The sequence below is a fragment of the Bufo gargarizans genome, chromosome 1 (genome assembly GCF_014858855.1).
Source record: "Bufo gargarizans isolate SCDJY-AF-19 chromosome 1, ASM1485885v1, whole genome shotgun sequence".
Taxonomy (NCBI): domain Eukaryota; kingdom Metazoa; phylum Chordata; class Amphibia; order Anura; family Bufonidae; genus Bufo; species Bufo gargarizans.
Genome location: NC_058080.1, coordinates 575,811,956 through 575,826,334, shown reverse-complemented (window position 1 = coordinate 575,826,334; position 14,379 = coordinate 575,811,956). Strand labels below are relative to the sequence as shown.

At 47.3% G+C, this 14,379-nt stretch overlaps 1 protein-coding gene across 3 annotated transcripts in view; it reads right to left on the bottom strand.

Moving 5' to 3' along the window:
- MORN3 (MORN repeat containing 3) overlaps positions 1–10,157 on the bottom strand; it is a 36,364-nt gene extending 26,207 nt beyond the window's left edge. Inside the window, exon 1 of one of the 3 annotated variants that reach the window (XM_044275741.1) lies at positions 10,025–10,157. The gene's annotated coding sequence lies outside the window, so the exon portion shown is untranslated. Of the gene's footprint in view, positions 1–352; positions 466–4,190; positions 4,245–10,024 lie in introns of those variants that run through there. The other 2 variants (XM_044275740.1, XM_044275742.1) reach the window with 2 other exon arrangements.
- Positions 10,158–14,379: the final 4,222 nt, after the last annotated feature.

The following is a 14,379-nucleotide window of genomic DNA, read 5'->3' as shown; positions in this document are numbered from 1 at the left end:
TCTTCAGCGCTAAAGAACACAACAATGTTACCATCGCGTTTTGCACAGGGTCTCCAATTACTTGTGAAAAGTTGTGAAAAGCAATTGAATGATACAGTACAACGTAAATAATATCAAGCAGTGGTAAACTGACTCCCAATACTGCGGCACCTCACTGCACGACTGTGATTGCATCTTCTCTACTGTCCAGACTTCACTGTTGTGATTGTTATATGTTGCCATGTAGTATGCATTTAGTAGGCACCCAAGTCTGTCTGAGCTAAAATGTATCTACATACCATTCCCATAGAAATCAATATTATTGCTTCATTCCTACAAATCAGTATTATACAGACATCAGAAACATACAAACCTCCTCTGTGAAGATGACAATTTTTAACTTAGGCGAACCCGATTTGAAGTATCTGGCTAGCAAACAGCAGCAACACAAGGCTATCTAGCATGCAGCTACACACAACACAACAGCAGCAGTGGTAGCCATGGCAACAGTACACTATGACAGCCCAGCTTTTGTCACGCCCATGGGGTGGGTTGCACGCCTCCTAATGGAGCTTACCAGATTCCCTGGAAAGCTAATTCAACAAGAACTGAACATGAACACTTTCTAAAATCCAACTCCAGGACTGATATAACAATAAGCAGCAGCAAACCACAAAAAAATGTAAAGTATTCCAAGAGTACTAGTCCTCAACATATCGGAAACCATATAAGTACAAGCATATATGAGTTACGTGCATATATTAACCCTTTCCTGACGCAGCTATTTTCCTTCTTTCTTATTTTTCCGCCCACAAAGCCATATGAGGGCTTGTTTTTTTGTGTGGGACAAGTTATACATTTAAGGCTACTTTCACACTAGCGTTCGGGCGGATCCGTTCTGAACGGATCCGCGCATAATAATGCAGACGGAGGCTCCGTTCAGAACGGATCCGTCTGCATTAAAATGGCAAAAAAAAAGCTAAGTGTGAAAATAGCCTCGGACGGATCCGTCCAGACTTTCAATGTAAAGTCAATGGGGGACGGATCCGCTTGAAGATTGAGCCACATTGTGGCATCTTCAAACGGATCCGTCCCCATTGACTTACATTGTAAGTCTGGACGGATCCGCACGCCTCCGCACGGCCAGGCGGACACCCGAACGCTGCAAGCAGCGTTCAGCTGTCCGCCTGTCCGTGCGGAGGCGAGCGGAGCGGAGGCTGAACGCCACCAGACTGATGCAGTCTGAGCGGATCCGCTCCATTCAGACTGCATCAGGGCTGGACGGCTGCGTTCGGGTCCGCTCGTGAGCTCCTTCAAACGGAGCTCACGAGCGGACCAGCGAACGCTAGTGTGAAAGGAGCCTAATATTGCATACAATGTGGTAGAAAGCTGGGAAAAAAATTCCATATGTGGTAAAACTGACCTGTTACTGTCATTCTCTAGGGCAGTAGGATTACAGCAATACCACATTTGTATATGTTTTCTTGTATTTATTACTTTCAAAAAAAAAACTTTGGAAAAAAATGTTTTCCTTTGCACCACCATATTCTGACCCCTAGAACTTTTTTTTTAAAGTGTGGAGCTATGGAGTTGTGAAGGGCTCATTTTTTTTCCAGGGCAAAACTGTAGGTTTCAGTGATACCGTTTTGGGGTGTGTATGACTTTTTGCTCACAGTTTTTATTTACATTATTTTAAAGAGGTGAATCAACCCAAAAACTGCAAATCGCCCATTGTTATTTTTTTTCTATTACAGCATCCAGTGTACAAGATAAATACAATGATATTGTAATAATTCAGGCATTTTGGGATGTGGCAATGCCTATGGTCTTTTTTTTGTATGGTTTATTTTAGGGCTGCAACGATTAATCAAAGTTATTGATAATATTCGATAATGGGGTTCGTTGTCAACGAATCCCGTTATCGAATAATCGGCCGATTTGTTGCTATGCGGGGCGGGAGCGGGCGGTCAGGATCCTTAACTAGCAGTGACTTTTACTTCAACTTGAAATTAACGTATCTTTACTAACTTACAATGAAGCTCCGGTAACAGGCAGAGCAGGCGGCGGCGTTATGTCACTTACTCACGTGACGCGGCTGCGTCATTCATAAAGTGGGCGGAGCAGGCGTGTCACATGAGTGAGTGACGTTACACCGCTGCCTGCTCTGCCTGTTACTAGAGCTTCATTGTATTTGTAAGGTAATAAAGATCATAGCGCTGATTTAAAGTTCAAGTAAAAGTTACTGCCAGTTAAGGAATAGTCTGAATACTGATGTGGCCGGTGTATTGGGAGATCTGTGGATGGCACTGTTATGGGGAGGGGGATCTGTTAATGGTACTGTTATGAGGAGGGGGATCTGTGGATGGTACTGTTATGGGGAGGGGGATCTGTGGATGGTACTGTTATGGGGAGGGGGATCTGTGGATGGTACTGTTATGGGGAGGGGGATCTGTGGATGGTACTGTTATGGGGAGGGGGATCTGTGGATGGCACTGTTATGGGGAGGGGGGATTTGTGGATGGCACTGTTATGGGGAGGGGGGGATCTGTGGATGACACATATAGCATACGATGCTATATAGTGTCATCCATAGATCCCCCCCCATAGCAGTGTCATCCACTGATCCCCCTCCCCATAACAGTGCCATCCACAGATCCCCCTCCCCATAACAGTACTATTCAGAGATCCCCCTCCCCATAACAGTACCACTGCCATCCCAGTGCAGTTTCTAGGTAAAATTTCTCTCAGGGCGAGTGTCAAAAAAACTCGGCCCCCCCCCCCCCCCCCCGGTAACAGACAGGCAGGCAGTGCGGGCGGTACAGTGAGTGAGCGCCGCCGCCCGCACTGCCTGCCTGGGGGGGACATTATTTTTAATAAGGATCACTATGGACATTATTTAGAATGGAGGCTGCTGTGGATGTCATTATAACTGTATAATGTCTGATAGGCCTAGTCCTGAGTTATATTACCCTGCCCTGTATAATAATGTACCCCGATACCCCTTAGTTATATTACTCCAGCGGGGTAATATAACTTAAGGCTACTTTCACACTAGCGTTCGTCGGTCCGCTCGTGAGCTCCGTTTGAAGGGGCTCACGAGCGGACCCGAACGCAGCCGTCCAGCCCTGATGCAGTCTGAATGGAGCGGATCCGCTCAGACTGCATCAGTCTGGCGGCGTTCAGCCTCCGCTCCGCTCGCCTCCGCACGGACAGGCGGACAGCTGAACGCTGCTTGCAGCGTTCGGGTGTCCGCCTGGCCGTGCGGATCCGTTCAGACTTACAATGTAAGTCAATGGGAACGGATCCGCTTGAAGATGTCACCAATTGACTCAATCTTCAAGCGGATCCGTCCCCCATTGACTTTACATTGAAAGTCTGAACGGATCCGCGCAGGCTACTTGCGCACTTGCGAATTTTTTTAAAGTTATTAATGCAGACGGATCCGTACTGAACGGAGCCTCCGTCTTCATTAATATGAGCGGATCCGTTCAGAACGGATCCGCCCGAACGCTAGTGTGAAAGTAGCCTTAGGGGTATCAGGGATGGGTACATTATTATACAGGGCATGGGCAGGGTAATATAACTCAGCTCAGGACTAGGCCTATCAGACATTATACAGTTATAATGAGTAATGACACCAACAGCAGCCTCCATTCTAAATAATGTCCATAGTGATCCTTATTAAACTTAATGTCCCCCACAGTGACAGTGGCCCCCATTTTCATGTCTCCCACAGTGGCCCCCCCATTGTAATTAATTCCCCCCATTGTAATTAATTCCCCCCCATTGTAATTAATGCCCCCCCCCAGACCATCACTCGCCTCACAGCAGGCATCAGCACTGCTCAGGGGCTCAGGGCGGGCGGTAACAGGCAGGCAGTGCGGCGCTCACTCAGTCACTGTATGTCACGCGCCTGCGCCGCCTAGTGGGAGGAGCAGGCGCGTGACGTCAGTAAGTCTGACCAGGGCCGCTGCAAGGATTTTTGCCGCCCTAGGCAAGATAAAAATTGGCACCCCCCCCTTATCAGATCCGGAATTGCGGACCCGGATCCGCAATTCCGAACCTGAAAAAAAATAGTACATGTCCTATTCTTGTCCCCAATAACGGACAAGAATAGGCATATTCTCTTAGTGCCGGCAATGTGCGGTCCGCAAAATGTAGTATTAATAACTAAACAATTAAATAATACACATATTGCATTGTCTACTTACCACCAGGACAATTAGATGATCTGGTCTCTGGCTCTTGGTCTGGCTCTGCGGACTCCCTTGTCACTCCTCTTCTCCCCCCCCCCTCCCTTGTCACTCCTTCTCCCCCCCCTCCCTTGTCACTCTCTCTCCCCCCCCCTCCCCCCCTTGTCACTCTCTTCCTCCCCCCCCTCCTTGTCCACTCTCCTCTCCCCCCCCCCCTCCCTTGTCACTCTCTTCTCCCCCCCCCTCCTGTCACGCCTTCTCCCCCCCCCCTCCCTTGTCAATCTCGCTCTTCCCCCCCCCTCCCTTGTCACTCGCTCTCCCCCCCTGACCAATTCCCTTGTCACTCTCATTCTACTACTCTCGCCCCCCCTCGTGTCACTCTCATTCACTACTCCCCCCCCCTCCCTTGGCACGAGTCTCATTCTACTCCCCCCCTCTCCCTTGTCACTAGTATCTTCTTACTCCCCCCCCCTTTCACTAGTCTATTCTACTCCCCCCCCCTCCCTTGTCACTAGTCTCATGCTACTCCCCCCCCTCCTTGTCACTAGTACTCAATTCTACTCCCCCCCCCTCCCTTGTCACTAGTCTCATTCTACTCCCCCCCCCCCTCCCTTGTCACTAGTCTCATTCTACTCCCCCCCCCCTCCCCTCCCTTGTCACTAGTCTCATTCTACTCCCCCCCCCCCTCCCTTGTCACTAGTCTCATTCTACTCCCCCCCCCTCACTCTCATTTCCTCCCCCTTGTCACCTCTAATGTAGCGTGGCCGAGCTCTGTTCGCTCCGCGGTACAGGAGCTTTTGTTTCCTGTACCCGGCTGACAGGAAGTGCTCACTTAGTGTGCACTTCCTTTCAGTCCGGCCGGGTACAAGAAACAAATGCTCCTGTACCCCGGGCCGGACCGAACAGAGCTCGGCCACGCTACACTAACAACTCAGCAGTCTGCAGCGCAGGCAGGCTGCGCAGCACTGAGCCGGCCGCTCAGGAGGCTCAGCATGAGGGGCGCCGCCGGCCGGCCGCCCGATCATTTACCTTCATAACGATTTTTTTTTTTTTTTTTTTTTTTTTTACACCTCAACGGGCGCCCCCTGCTGCTGACAGCGCCCCGGGCGGCCGCCCGTCCCGCCCGCCCCTAGAAACGGCCCTGTGCCATCCACAGATCCCCCTCCCTATAACAGTGCCATCCACAGATCTCCCTCCCCATAACAGTGCCATCCACAGATCATGCCAACCACAGATTCCCCTCCCCATAACAGTGCCATCCACAGATCCCCTCCATAACCGTGCCATCCACAGATCCCCCCATAAGTGTGTCACCTACAGATCCCCCATAACAGTGCCATCTACAGATCACCCCCATAACAGCGCCATCCACAGATCCCCCATAATAGTGTCATCCACAGATCCCCATAACAGTGTCATGCACAGATCCCCCATAACTTGTCTTTTTTTCATTGTAATGCAAAATTGTAATAATTATGTAACTCCTAAATTTGTTTTAATATGGCCTTTGAACATCATTTTTCAAGAAAAATCATATAAACTCCTTTTTTTTTGTCATTTTGGTGTTTTTTCCCGATTAATCGATAAAATTATCGACACTAATCGATTATTCAAATAATCGTTGGCTGCAGCCCTAGTTTATTAACTTTTTTTTTTACAAACCGTTTTATTGAAGGTTTTTCAACATGTAACATTGATAACAAGTAAAAGCCAATGTTATAGAGAATAAAGAGGGTTGATGCAAAAACAAAAGCATGAGAGAAGCCTGACACACTAGGCTTATATTCACTACACTGGCTTGTAGGCGGTTTTGGGGAAGTTGTTAGGCAGGAAACCATAGATAATAGATAGAACAAACAGGGGAGAAAGAGCAATGATAAACCATGGTGTGTGTGTGTGTGAAGGAAGGGGGGGGGGGGGCTGGGAGGGACTATCACAGGATGGCAGGTACTTCAAATTGTTTATTTAAATTTTTATTATTGAGAAGGGGAGTGATTTAAATTTTTATATATATTATTATTATTTTTTACTTTTTTATAAACTTTTTTGCCCCCCATAGGGGACATGAACGTGTGATCATCAAATTGACCTTTCCTCACACCAATGAGATTTAATACATTAGTGAAGTACATTCAATATACTCTAATGCAGTGCTGCCATCTGAAACACATCTATACATGTGATAGGAAAAGCAGTCTTGCACAGGCTCAGGTCTATCATTACTCGGTAATACGTTCCCAGATTTCAGTGAGGGAAAGAAGTTCCAGCCCTGGGAGCACAGCACGGGTTTTCAGCTCCCAGATGACGTTCCCACATTTTACCAAACATCTGAGCGTAGTGCTTAAATGTCTGTGATCTGCGTTATCGAAGATTATAGACAATAGCCCTGGGTGTCTGCTGTGTGAAACAGCAGACATCTGGTGGATATGCGGCTCACTCTGCTCCAGAGCATGCACCATCTTTAAAGCACTGACATCCACTGTACATGTACAGCAGATGTCAGGAAACGGTTAATCATGCCAGTAACATAGAGCTCTACATTCATATGTCTTGAGTATGAATATGAATTAAGATTTAGTATCAGGTAAAAATGCCACACACAAAAATACACACACTTACACACCTTGGCATGCTATCAATGAGGTTATTAATGGCAGAGGAATGTTCTGTCATGCTGAATGCACTTGGGCACACAAATCATCAAGATCCGCAGCTGGCTGCTCCACTTGCAATTGCCGACCAATAATGTCCCAGATGTGCTCGACGAGAGACAAGTGTGAGCTGTTAGTGTACCTGAAATGAAGACTGGAGGATCCAGCTACCATACATTATACCACTCCACACCATAATCCTGGGAGTAAGACCAGTGTGACGTTCCCTTGTAAAAGCCTCTTCATGGTGTTGTCCATATGATCTCAAGACCAATCTACAGCTATCATTGCATCCGTGACAAAAGCGGAACTCATCGCTGAAGAGGATAGACCTCCCTTCCAGCATCCATTGTCGTGAGGTAAATGGAACATTTATATCTAGCTCATAGCCCAGTGTCGTGCAAATGCCTTTGGATGGTTTGTGTAGACACTGTTTGCCATCCTAGGTTTGGGATGTGACATCTGATTTCACTTGCAGTACAGAATGGATCACTACCTGGCACTAGAGATGGCCTTGTGGTTCGCCCGGCGGTAATTTCGCAGCGAACATTGCTAGTTTGCGATTCGCCAAACATGCGAACATATGGCGATATTCGCACGCGCCATATTTTTTGGCATAGCGCCGAACTTTGACCCATGACACATCCATCAGGTGGGAAAGGACAGCCAATTGAGACATTTCAGCACATGGACACCCCCCCCAACCCTTCAACAGAACACGATCTGGCAGCCATTTTACATTATGTGTTTTGCCAGTGTAGGGAAAGGTTGCATTTTGGAGCAGGGACAGTTAGGGACACCAAACGCTAGTTAATAGGGCCATAAAAGTCCTTTTAAGGACTGGTATAGGTGTGCTATAGATAGGTGTGATATAGAGGGGTGTGATCTACTTATAATATACTTTCTAACATAGAAATTATATTATAGTGTATTTGTATTGTGCAGCAGTTGTGTGCGGTTCTGCTGCGATTCCGCAACTAGATAGAGGGGCAAACGCTATTGGAGTAACTAATTGCAACGGGTGTGATATACCTGTTGTCCCCCCAAAAAACTGCTTGAGGGCTGCAATATACCTTCTTCCACAAAATCCTGATTGAAAGGTGCTATATACCTGTTTTCGCCAAATACTGATTGAGGGGTGCTATATACCTGCTTCTACAAAATACTGTTTGAGGGGTGCCATATACCTGTTTCCGCCAAATACTGATTGAGGGGTGCCATATACCTTCTTCCACAAAATACTGATTGAGGGCTGCGATACACCTGCTTCCACAATATACTGATTGAGGGGTACCATATACCTGTTTCTGCCAAATACTGATTGAGGGGTGCTATATACCTGTTTCTGCCAAATACTGATTGAGGGGTGCCATATACCTTCTTCCACTAAATACTGATTGAGGGGTGCTATTGCTATATACCTTGTTCCAATAAATACTGATTGAGCGCTGAAATACACCTGCTTTCACAAAATACTGATTTAGGGGTGCCATATACCTGTTTTCATCAAATAATGATTGAGGGGTGCTATATACCTGTTTCCGCCAAATACTGATTGAAGGCTGCCATATACCTTCTTCCACTAAATACTGATTCAGGGGTGCTATTGCTATATAACTTCTTCCACCAAATACTGATTGAGGGCTGCGATACACCTGCTTCCACAAAATACTGATTGAGGGGTGCCATATACCTGTTTCCACCAAATACTAATTGAGGGGTGCCATATACGTTCTTCCACAAAATACTGATTGAGGGGTGCTATTGCTATATACCTTTTTCCACCAACTACTGATTGAGGGCTGCGATATACCTTCTTCCACAAATGCTGCTCTTCTCTACGGACTTAGGCAGAGGGTCATTTAGAAAATGACAGGCAGAGGAAGAGGCAAACCGTTCCGCAGGGATGGTAGGGGTCGGGCAGATACACCAGGACGGAGCCTAAGTGGGAAGTTGCAGAAGGCGCGTGCGATAACTTCAAAGGGTGCACCAGAGTTGGTTGAGTGGCTCACTCAGCCTTCCGCTTCTGCACCCTCCTCATCCTCTGTATCTGCACCCTCCTTACTCTCTGCTGTGTGCACCCCCAAAGACACCGCCACCACTATAGCCCTGCCATTCGAGTCAGACAAATTATTTTCCCATCCAGACCTTACCTATTCGCAGCCATTATTGGCATCAGATAAGGAAGAGGAGGTAGCAACAGCCGCCACCCAGCGGTCTGACTACAGTACCCATATCAGCCCAAAGAGGGTGGTCCCCGCTGTTGCTGCCTACTCCGAGATCTCTAATTTCAGTGGTGGTGAAGGTGACGATGATGACGTGTCGATGGGCGTCACGTGGGTGCCCACAAGAGAGGAAGAAGAGGGGAGTTCAGAGGGAGAGACGGAGCCATAGATAGGGAGGAGAAGCAGGCAGAACTCGCAGTGCACAGGAGGCAAAAAACAGACTGCAAATGTATCTGGAGCAAGCCATCCACCATGCATGGTCACATCTTGCACTCCATATATCTAACCACAGACACGTGGTCTAGCAAACACGGGCATGGAAGGTACATAACTTTTACTGCCCACTAGGTGAACTTTTTGACGGGCGTCAAGCATGTAACCCGTGGCACCCGTGTGAATTTGATGTTACCACAGATTGCATGCAGGCCTGTCTTTTCTTCTCCTCCTCCTACTCCATCCTTCGTCTCCTCCTCCTTTTCCACTGCTACCGCCTCTTCCGCTGCACCCCCCAAGCTCCCCAGAACCCATTAGACGTGCCAGGTTGCCATGCTGTGCTGTGGCTGTTGTGCCTGGAAGCCAAGAGCCACACCGGTCCTACACTCCTTTCAGCTCTGCGGTCACAGGCCAATCAGTGGCTAACCTCGCTCAATTTGACAGTTGGTAAAGTGGTTTGCGACAATTGTGCCAATCTGCTGAGCGCACTACAACAGGGCAAAATGGCACACGTGCCGTGCATGACACACGTCCTGAACTTAGTCGTGCAGCGATTTGTTGCCAAATACCCCGAGGTCCACGACATCTTGCGGCAGGCCAGGAAAATCTCTGGCCATTTTAGAAGATCTTACACGGCCATGGCTCGCCTTGCTGACATTCAGCGGCGACACCATTTGCCCGTCAGACGTCTGATTTGTGACTGCCCGACGTGCTGGAACTCCACCTTGTATATGCTTGATAGGTTGCTCCAGCAGAAACGTACCTGTACGAACTCTGCAGCAGGACAGGTTCTGGGGAGCTTGTTTTTTTTTCACCAGGCCAGTGGCTGCTCATGCGTGACACATGCAGACCATGAGATCACCAATTGGTCAGTCACAGCCAGGACGCCTTCTTTCTGGAGCGTGCATTCCGTTGTGTCATTCATCAAGCCGTCGAGGAGCAGGAGCTGGAAGATGAGGAAGTCGCAATGCTGAATGAATTCCCAGGGGGGGCTACTCCGAGACAAGTCAGCAGGAGTCTGAGGAGGATGGTGGCTGGGGGGAGGAGGAGGAGGAACAAGAAGAGCAGGCCTTAAACTTTTCGGGGATCCCTGTTGTTGTCTGTGGCTGGATGGAGGAAACCGAGGACGACATTCTCCTGGGCGATAAGTAGAAGCCAGGGCGCTCCACCACTTCCAATTTAGTGCAAATGGGGGCCTTCATGCTCATGTATTTGAAGAGGGACCCCCATATAAAAAGCATAAAGGTCAAGGACCTGTACCTGGTGGCAATGTACTTAGACCCCTGGTACAAACACAAAATGGTGGACATGTTACCAGCATCACAGAGGGATGTCAGAATGCAGAATTTCTAGGCATTGCTGCAAGAGATGCTGCATTCTGCTGTTGTGGGCACTGGCAGAAGAATTTCCACCCACAGCGAAACAGGTGCGGGTACCAATCCCACCACGCCTGCAAAAAGAGGGCGGTTTGAAGCTGTGTTGGTCACTTCGGATATGAGATCATTCTTCCAGCCAACCCCTCGACTGCCGCCCTCCGGATCCAGCCTCAGTGAACGCCTAGACCGACAGGCGTCCGACTACATCGGGTTAACGGCCCATGTGGACGCTCTGAGAAGCGAGGAACCCCTTGACTACTGGGTGTGCAGGCTTGACCTGTGGCCAGAGCTGGTACAATTTGCCATGGAACTCTTGGCTTGCCTCTCATCGCGTGTCCTGTCAGAAAAGACGTTCAGCGCAGCAGGGGGGGGATCGTAAACGATAAGTGCGCTCTCCTAGCTCACGACAGTGTGGACTACCTCACATTTTTAAAAATGAATGAGGCATGGATCTCTGAGGAATTCAATACCTGTACTGACCACATGTACAAACCGGATTCCAAAAAAGTTGGGACACTATACAAATCGTGAATAAAAACTGAATGCAATGATGTGGAGGTGCCAACTTCTAATATTTTATTCAGAATAGAACATAAATCACGGAACAAAAGTTTAAACTGAGAAAATGTACCATTTCAAGGGAAAAATATGTTGAATCAGAATTTCATGGTGTCAACAAATCTCAAAAAAGTTGGGACAAGGCCATTTTCACCACTGTGTGGCATCTCCCCTTCTTCTTACAACACTCAACAGACGTCTGGGGACCGAGGAGACCAGTTTCTCAAGTTTAGAAATAGGAATGCTCTCCCTCTCTTGTCTAATACAGGCCTCTAACTGTTCAATCGTCTTGGGCCTTCTTTGTTGCACCTTCCTCTTTATGATGCGCCAAATGTTCTCTATAGGTGAAAGATCTGGACTGCAGACTGGCCATTTCAGTACCCGGATCCTTCTCCTACGCAGCCATGATGTTGTGATTGATGCAGAATGTGGTCTGGCATTATCTTGTTGAAAAATGCAGGGTCTTCCCTGAAAGAGATGACGTCTGGATGGGAGCATATGTTGTTCTAGAACCTGCATATATTTTTCTGCATTGATGGTGCCTTTCCAGACATGCAAGCTGCCCATGCCACACACACTCATGCAACCCCATACCATCAGAGATACAGGCTTCTGAACTGAGCGTTGATAACAACTTGGGTTGTCCTTGTCCTCTTTGGTCCGGATGACATGGCGTCCCAGATTTCCAAAAAGAACTTCGAATCGTGACTCGTCTGACCACAGAACAGTCTTCCATTTTGCCACACTCCATTTTAAATGATCCCTGGCCAAGTGAAAACGCCCGAGCTTGTGGATCTTGCTTAGAAATGGCTTCTTCTTTGCACTGTAGAGTTTCAGCTGGCAACGGCGGATGGCACGGTGGATTGTGTTCACTGACAATGGTTTCTGGAAGTATTCCTGAGCCCATTCTGTGATTTCCTTTTCAGTAGCATTCCTGTTTGTGGTGCAGTGTCGTTTAAGGGCCCGGAGAACACGGGCATCTCACGGGCATCCAGTATGGTTTTACGGCCTTGAACCTTACGCACAGAGATTGTTCCAGATTCTCTGAATCTTCGGATGATGTTATTCACAGTTGGTGATGATAGATGCAAAGTCTTTGCAATTTTTCGCTGGGTAACACCTTTCTGATATTCGTCTACTATCTTTCTGTGCAACATTGTGGGAATTGGTGATCCTCTACCCATCTTGGCTTCTGAGAAACACTGCCACTCTGAGAAGCTCTTTTTATACCCAATCATGTTGCCAATTAACCTAATTAGTGTTAATTGGTCTTCCAGCTCTTCGTTATGCTCAAATTTACTTTTTCCAGCCTCTTATTGCTACTTGTCCCAACTTTTTGGGGATTTGTTGACACCGTGAAAATTTGAATCAACGCATTTTTCCTTTAAAATGATACATTTACTCGGATTAAACGTTTGATCTGTCATCTACGTTCTATTACAAATAAAATATTGACATTTGCCATCTCCACATCATTGCATTCAGTTTTTATTCACAATCTGTTTAGTGTCCCAACTTTTTTGGTTTGTAATTGAATTTCCTCATGCCAGCCCACACATATCCGCCACCACCCAGAACAAAGAATGGTCCTTGCCTTATGTATATACAGCGGCATAAAAGCCCCTTTATGTCAGGTAATTGCCTATTTTTGGGGCCTGTACTGGCCGACAGTTACATATTTATCCTGTGACCGCCTAATGCACCTCCAGCCACAGAATCCAAAGTTCTTTGCTGTCAGGTGAATGCCTATTTTCCTTTTTTTGGGGCCTGTACTGGCCGACAGTTACATATTAATCCTGTGACCGCCTAATGTACCTCCAGCCACAGAATCCAAAGCTCTTTGCTGTCAGGTGAATGCCTATTGGCTAATTTTTGGGGCCTTCGCTGGCTGACAGTTACATTTTTTATCTCTAGCCACATAATCACACCCCTGTCTCACTCCTCTGCCTCTCATTATGGTGGTGTATGAACCGCATTCACCATAAGGACCTTCTAATGTAACAGGGTCATATGACTGTGCCCCCCACCCCGTACTGTGCCCCCTTATACCCTGCATTGTGCCCTCTTACCACACCCTGTGCAGTGCCCCTAGTCATTCCCTGTACTGTGCCCTCTTATACCCTTTTATCCGGTCACGGTATGGCGGTGTTATCCGGTTTCTGTACAGAAGTGTTATCTGGTCAATGTATGGCGGTGGTATTCAATAACTTTATGGCCATAAATGTATCCCTTTCCCTGCCCACGCCATCTTTTTTTAGACCTGGCATGAGCGGGAAAAATATGCAGATTGCGGTGGTAAGGAGATTTGCACCACAATCTGTGTCAGAAATAACCCTAACATAGACGTATTTCTATATAATAAATGACCCCCTAAATCTTTATAATATATAGAGTCTAGTGTATTATACTGTGCCCTGTATTTCCCAGTAGAAAATGATCCTTGGGAAACACAGTCCTCATCCCTGACCACCAGGACCAGGTAGTTCTCTGTCAGTACATGGCAGCCTCCCCTATCCGCCACGCTGCTCCGCTGTGTACTGGTGCTTATTCTGACACTAGGGCTGGGTTCACATCCTATTTTTGCCATCCATTTAATGCATACCAAAAATGTATGCTTTAACAGATTCCTAAGACTGAGGCCGTATAGTGGCGTCCGTTCACCATACAGTTCAATGGTAGAAAAAAAAAATTACGTTAACGTATGCATTTTTTTAATGGACTCTAAAAAAAAACGTGGAGTGCTGCACATTTGTATACATCAAATCCATAGGAAATAAAAAAATTCTAGGCTCCAGCAGGGCACATTTTTGAGAGTTTCCCTTTAAGATGCATAAAAATGGCTCCTGATTAAAAATACATATTTTTTGTGGGAATTTTTGCCAATGATCCCCCTCTGGTATATCACTGTCCATGTTGTGGGACTATTTGTGTACTTCTAGTAAGTGTTTGCTGGCTGCAAATATGACCTGAAGGTTCGCCTGCCATTAAAGTGAATGGGGCCCGCCGCGAACGCGCAGTTCGCAAACATTTGATCAAGAATGTGCGTTCGCTTTCGCAAAACGTCCCGTCCGATATTTGTTCATCACTACCTGGCACTCTTCTAATTAAACAATCTATCCATGCCGAGTTTCGCCTCTGTGCACCTCTTCCTCATTCCGGTTCCTCATTCTTCTCCCAACCACCG